Consider the following 7,564-nt stretch of genomic DNA (forward strand, 5'->3'; position numbering starts at 1 on the left):
TCGGCTCACTGCAGTCTCTGCCTCTCCAAGTTCAAGCAATGTTCATGCCTCAGCCTCCCAAGTAGCTGGGATTACAGACATGTGCCACCACACCTGGCTCATTTTTGTATTTTTAGTAGAGACAGGTTTTCACCAAGTTGGCCAGGCTGGTCTCAAACTCCCGACCTCAGGTGATCCACCCACCTCGGTCTCCCAAAGTGCTGGGATTACAGGCGTGAGTCACCATCCCCAGCCAGAAAAAATGTTATATACAAATGCAAGTGGAGGAAAAAAAAAACACTGATGCTCTGGGTTGTACAGATTATGTAATTTTTCTTTTTTTAAATTATATTTCTTTATTAAAAAAGAAAAGAATCTTTTTTCTTTTCTCTTTTTTTTTTTAGCACCTCTTAGCCAGTGATATGTAATTTTTCTTTATATTTTTATGGGAAAAAGAAATGCATAAGTGAGGCTGGGCATGGTAGCTCATGCCTATAATCCCAGCACTTTGGGAGGCCGGGCAGGTGGATCACCTGAGGTCAGGAGTTCAAGAACAGCCTGGCCAACATGGTGAAACCCCGTCTCTACTAAAAATACAAAAATTAGCTGGGCATGATGGCATGCACCTGTAGTCCTAGCTACTGGGGAGGCTGAGGCATGAGAATCGCTTGAACTGGGTGGGCGAAGGTTGCAGTGAGCCGAGATTGTTCCACTGCACTCCAGCGTGGGCAATAGAGTGAGACTCCATCTCAAAATAAGAAAAGAAATGCATAAGTGCATTACCTTTCAGTCTCTTAATTCATACTGTATGAACAAAAGAATATGAAGGCAAGATCCAAAGGTGAATACAGAACATTCTGGGTGATGAACCAGCAGTCCACTGGTGTGACTATGTTTGAGACAGTTGGTCTCAGGAACAGTCATGGTCACCCAGTTCTGCTCTGTCCTTGCTGCACGGGACTGAGGCTCTGCTGGTTCTCGATGCTGGGCGGTGTAATTCTGTCTAGGCAAGTGTCGTCTCCCCAGCTGCTTCATAATTCCTTTGAAAGTCCTAAGGCACACAGTGGGACCTCAGTAAGTCTTTGCTGATTATCATCCCATCATGCCTTCTTTCCTAGGCACAGAAATACAGAAAACAATCATGAGTTGTCATAAGAAGTGCAGGAATGAGAAAGGAGCATCGGAACATCAGACAGCTGGGTCCTCCTAATGGCCTGACAGTCCCGGCTCATTCAGGAGTAACCAACCCACCTTCCTAGACTGAACACTGGACTGGCCTCCAGGAGCAGGAGGGCAATGAGGAAGGAGACAGCTCATCCAAGCTGCTGTCTAGTTATCTCCATCTGTCCATCTGTCTCCCCAACAAACACATTCCTAGTCACTGCCTGGAGCCTGTGACTCTCCCAGTTGTCCAAAGGGACGAAGCCTTGGCCTCCTCTTTCCACCCGTGCACTACTGTACACACCCACACAGGCTGTGGTCGTCTGGCCCACTTCGTCTCTTTCATTCATAGGACTTGATGCAAATCAAGGTTCTGAGGGGATAGTGGTGCCCATATACAACCACACCAAACTGTCAGTTGTCAGGAGCTGTAAAATCCAGCAGTCACGGTAAAGGCTGGAAAGATTACCAGTGGGTGGCACAGCCCTGCCCCCTGCTGTTCAACACAGAAGCTGCAGGACAGGTGGCCCTAGCCAGGCTGGGAAGCCTTTCTGGACTTCACTGGGACAGAACAGCCTCCGGACATTGATTTTGAAAATTTATCTCTTCAATTGAGTTCTCTGCAGATCTCCCCTTGTTCTGGATTGAATTGTATCCCTCTAAAATTCCTGTGAAGGTCTAATCCCCAGTATCTCAGAATGTGACCCTATTTGGAGATAGGGCATTACAGATATAGTTAAGATCAAGTCATAATGAAGTAGTGTGGTCCCTATTGCAATATGACTGGTGTCCTTATTAAAAGGAAATGTGGACAAGGTGTGCACGCAGGGAACACGAAGGCAGGGACTGGGGTGATGCAGCTCACACACCAGCAACCACGAGAAGCTGGGACAGAGTCCTAGAACATTCTTCCTCACCGCCCTCAGAAGGGGCCAGCCCTGATCACACCTTGCTCTTGAACTTCCAGCCTCAAAAAAGTGAGACAATAAATTTCTGTTGTTTAAGCCACTCAGTTTCTGGTACTTTGTTATGGAAGCTGATTATGACCAAACTAATACACTCCTTGTCCAGGTAGTTGGGAGTGGTTTTTAAGGCTTTTGAGCATGCATATTATGAATTCTAAAGATTTCTCCAAAAACTTCACCAAGAAATTACATAGTGAAATGGAAAATGCATTGGATCCCAGAAGACCAAGTTTCTAGACCAGGGAAGAGCTGTGTGACTTATAACAAATGCTGAGCTCTGAGCATCATTTATAAATGAAAGATCTGTACCCGATGCCCTCTGAAGTGCCTTCCAACATTAAACTACATTTGTTAAAACATTGGGTTCAATCCTGTCTAGGGAAATGCAAACTGAAAATATACACACACAGCCTGAACAGTCCCAAGCCTCCAAAAGCAGAGACCATTTTAAGGATAAAAAACAAAGTGGCACAATAGCTCATGCCTGTAATCCCAGCACTTTGGGAGGCGGAGGCAGGCAGATCACCTGAGGTCAGGAGTTCAAGACAGGCCTGGCCAACATGGTGAAACCCTGTCTCTACTAAAAATATAAAAATTAGCTGGGCATGGTGGTACATGCCTGTAATCCCAGCTACTCAGAAGGCTGAGACAGGAGAATTGCTTGAACTTGGGAGGCAGAAATTGCAGTGAGCCAAGATCAAGCCATTACACTCCAGCCTAGGTGACAGAGCAAAGCTCCGTTTCAAAAAAAAAAAAAAACCTCGCTGCCCAGAAGCTCACTGGCAAGCTCAGAAGGTGGTAGTAGGACAAATACAGCCAAGCAAATGTCCACCTGCCTGCATGATCACCTTAAAACCCTGTGATTGGGCTTCCCATGTGTTTTGCTTATGGTGGAGATGACCCTGGTCAGTCTAGCAAGGCCCGACTCATCCTGCTGGCATGTATTTCTTGGAACGCTAAATGTGTCTTTCTCTTGGGAGCTTGGTTAGGCTCACTGAGTTCAGCCAACTCTTGTCTCTGACATGGTAGAGTTTTTTAGCCCACAGAACTGAGGTGCTGCTCCTGGGCTGCAGGAATACACACAGCTGACCACTCTGGAGCCACCTGGGAACACCCAAACCTGTCCCCACATAGTTTCCCACTTCCTTTTTTTTTTTTTTTTTTGAGATGGAGTCTCACTCTGTTGCCCAGACTGGAGTGCAGTGGTGTGATCTTGGCTCACTGCAACCTCCGCCTCCCGGGTTTAAGCGATTCTCCTGCCTCAGCCTCCCCAGTAGCTGAGACTACAGGTGCGCACTACCAAGCCCAGCTAATTGTTTTATTTTTGGTAGAGACAGGTTTTCACCATGTTGGCCAGGCTTGTTTTGAACTCCTGACCTCAGGTGATCCACCTGCCTCAGTCTCCCAGAGTGCTGGGATTATAGGCATGAGCACCACACCCAGCCCACTTCCGTACCTTCTGATGGAAAGGGAAGATTGAACACATCAGGAAAAAAGGAAATTGAATACCAAAATAGTACTTTCTTCCTCTCCCATCATCTAAACTTTGCAAATGAATCCTGACCTCCAGATGTAGAACTTGATTGTAGCTGCCTGGGCTAATTTTTGTATTTTGCATGTGGGGATGGGAAGTGTGCTGGATACTTGTGTTAACATAGACAACACTTGTGTTCCAAGAGAGAAGCAAATTAGCCAACAAAAATATCAGACACAAGATTTTTAGAAAGTAGAAAGATATAAGGTGGAAAAGAAAACAAAACACATAAACAAGGGCAGGGACAGAAACTGGATCTAGAAATGAAGCAAAAATAAAAGTGCATACCTGAGAGTCCTATTCCAGACACTGAGTCCAAGGAGATTTCTTCAGAGGGTCCTCAACAAGCTGTCTAAAGTCCTGAGGGAAGAGGCACTGCTGATTGGAGATGGGCAAAGGTAATTAGGGTTTTCAAAAAGGGGATGAATTTCAGACCAATTGGCTTGATGTTGATGCCAAATAAATTCTACATCTACTGAGTTCTAGACTATCTACTGAAAGTTCTAAAACATCTACTGGTGATTTTTCCCTTTTTAACTGAACCATTTGGTCCTTTGGAGTGATCCATTTAAAGTTATTTTCACCTATAATTTGGCAAAGACTCCCAGGGTCCTCCATTTCCATTCTCCCTTTCTTCTCCAGCAAATTACCTCTGAATTTTAACTGGACAGATACTGCTTAAAATATAGACTCTATTTCCCAGCACCTGGTGTTCTTTGAAAGTGTGGCCATTGGGCTGTAGGTAGAAACGGGGTGTCTTCAAAGGCAGAGGCCTTCCTCTTCTCCCCTTGTTCCCTCCCATTAGTGGAACAGACATGATGGCTAGAGGTGGAGCAGGTCCCTCTGGGGCACTGGGAACACAGACACAGTCCCTCCCCTGGGGATGCCTACCTTCCAGGGAACAGAAAGGGATCTAGCCCTGGGGTCCGCATTTTAGGAAGGGTATTGACAAACTATAATTTCCAGAAACGTAATCAGGAGAAAAGAAGACAGTGAAAACGAATTGACTGCTATGTCTCAGGCACCAGTCTAGGTACGTTACGTGAATTACGTAATCTTCACAGTAACCTTACAAAGTAGGTACTCATTTCCCTGTTACAGATGAGGGGGAAGGTTCAGTAACTTGTTCAAAGTCACACAGCCTTTGACTCTAGCTACAGAGTTCTTATTTTGAACCACTTCACTGAACATTAGGATCCCTGGAAACTTTAAAACTTTAAAAAAACTGAGGGTTGCTTGGGTCCCACCCTCAGCTTCTGATGGAACTGCAATTCCACCTTGGTTGGAGGCCGTATGGAGAAGACGGGAGCCTGGGAGCAGGAGGACTGCAGAGCTATCATACCAGCCCTGAACTGGCTACATTCACAAGAATCAAGGGTAAATTTGTTTCAGCGACATGATAGTCTCTATCCCTCGAGGCTGAACATAATCCTAAACTCCCATACACAGCAGAATTTTAAGATATGACAAAATGTATTTACTGTAAAAATATCTACATATAACTACTTGCTTTTTTTTTTTTTTTTATTTTGAGATGGAGTTTTGCTCTTATTGCTCAGGCTGGTTGGAGTACAATGGTGCAGTCTTGGCTCACTGTAACCTCCGCCTCCTGGGTTCAGGCGATTCTCCTCCTCAGCCTCTTAAGTAGCTAGGGACTACTGGCATATAACGCCATGCCCAGCTAATTTTTGTATTTTTAGTAGAGACAGGGTTTCGCCATGTTGGCCAGGCTGGTCTTGAACTCCTGACCTCAGGTGATCCGCCTGCCTTGGCCTCCCAAAGTGCTGGGATTACAGGCATGAGCCACTGCACCCGGCCCACATATTACTACTTTCAAACACTCAGCCTACCTTTTTAGGTATGGTCAGGCTCTTTAAAAGTGGGCTGTAATTTCAGCACTTTGGGAGGCCGAGGAGGGTGGATCACAAGGTCAGGAGTTCAAGACCAGCCTGGCCAAGATGGTGAAATCCAGTCTCTACTAAAAATACAAAAATTAGCCAGGCGTGATGGCAGGCACCTGTAATCCCAGCTACTCATGAGGCTGAGGCAGAGAACTGCTTGAACTTAGGATGCAGGGGATGCAGTGAGCAGAGATCACGCCACTGCATTCCAGCCTAGGCGACAAAGCGAGACTCTGTCTCAAAAAAAGGAAAAAAATAGTGGGTAATAAAGTTAGGTCATTTATAAAATATCTGTTTAAAAATGTTTTAAAGTGGCCGGACATGGTGGCTCACGCCTGTAATCCCAGCACTTTGGGAGGCCAAGGCAGATCACGAGGTCAAGAGATTGAGATCATCTGGCCAACATGGTGAAACCCTGTCTCTACTAAAAAATACAAAAATTGCGCAGCCTGTGTATCTTCCGTGTGCATGTGCAGAGGGGCCTGGGCTTTTAAAAAATAAATAAATAAATAATAAAGATAAAAAATACAAAAATTAGCTGGGTGTGTGGTGGCACACGCCCGTAGTCCCAGCTACTCCAGAGGCAAAGGCAGGAGAATTGCTTGAACCCAGGAGGCAGAGGTTGCAGTGAGCTGAGATTGCGCCACTGCACTCCAGCCTGGCACCTGGCGACAGAGCGAGACTCTGTCTCAAAAAAAAAAAAGTTTTAAAGTATATTTGTGGGCCACAATCAACCCTGAGGTTATTAAAGCAGTTGCGACAGTGGACAGCCTGAGGGCTCTATTTGAATGATGGTCTATCAAGTACCCACTGAGGCCTGTAGGGATGGTACAATTTGCATTGAGATCACTTTCACCTACACGTTACTGCCTGATTTTTAAGAGGCTTTCAAGTTTATTCACTGGAAATCATAGTTCTCAGATTTTATGACTATTTTCACTTTGAGAAAAATATTTAGATTTCCTTCTTATCATGCTGGGATCAGAGACTGGTTACTTTGAAATTAAATACCTTTAGAAAATGTTATTTCAAGATGTCCCCACCAGCATCCCTTCATGTTACACAGTGTGGTACTGGGTGTGGTGTACATTCTGAAGTTTTCCGGCTCATAACTGTAATTCCAGTGCTTTGGGAGGCCAAAGCGGGAAGATCGCTTGAGGCCAGTTTTGAGACCAGCCTGGGCAACATGGTGAAAGCCACCTATACAAAAAATTTTCAGGTGTGGTGGATTGCACCTGCAGTCCCAGCAGAGATGGGAGGATCACCTGAGCCCAGGGAGTTCAAGGCTGCAGTAAGCTGGGACCGTGCCATTGCTATCCAGCCTGGGTGACAGATCGAGACTCTCTCAAAAAACAAAAATCAAGTAAGCAAGCAAGCAAGCAAGCAAGCCTAGGCCAGGCACAGTGGCTTAATCTGTAATTCCAATACTTTAGGAGATCCACGCAGGAGGATCACTTAAAAAATTAGATGGGAATGGTGGTGCATGCCTGTGGTTCCAGCTACTCAGGAGGCTGAAGTGGGAGTTCACTGAAGCCCAGGAGTTCAAAGCTGCAGTGAGCTCTGATGGCACCACTGCACTCTAGCCTGGGCACCAGCGAGACTATATCAAAAAATAATTTTTTAAAAAAAGCAAGCCCTTGGGGGCACATGTTCTCAAGGTCTCCTGAGGGCTATGTCACCAGCCAAAAAAAAAAAAAAAGCAAGCCTATGATCCAAGCTTCCAAACAAGTCAACCACCCCCAGGGGAAAGAATGTGGCATTGTATTTATAAACACTAATGTAAGTTTTAGGGAGAAAATTTAAAAATGTTTAAAAACATAAGTGTTAAGCCACACTGCCAGCTGTCTTTGGAGATGTTAGAGCTAGGTCTGCATCCTGGCTGTCACTTCCTGTGTGACCCTGAGGAAGAAAATTACTTAACCTCTAATGCCGTCTCCTCATTTTATAGATGAGGCGCTAACTACATACTCACAGAGCTATAGGATTAGATTAAGGCATGAAGCATGGCGCCTGGCACAGTAGAT

Source organism: Aotus nancymaae, unplaced genomic scaffold, assembly GCF_030222135.1.
Source record: "Aotus nancymaae isolate 86718 unplaced genomic scaffold, 86718_ANA_hifiasm-v0.15.2.pri h1tg000030l, whole genome shotgun sequence".
Taxonomy (NCBI): Eukaryota; Metazoa; Chordata; class Mammalia; order Primates; family Aotidae; genus Aotus; species Aotus nancymaae.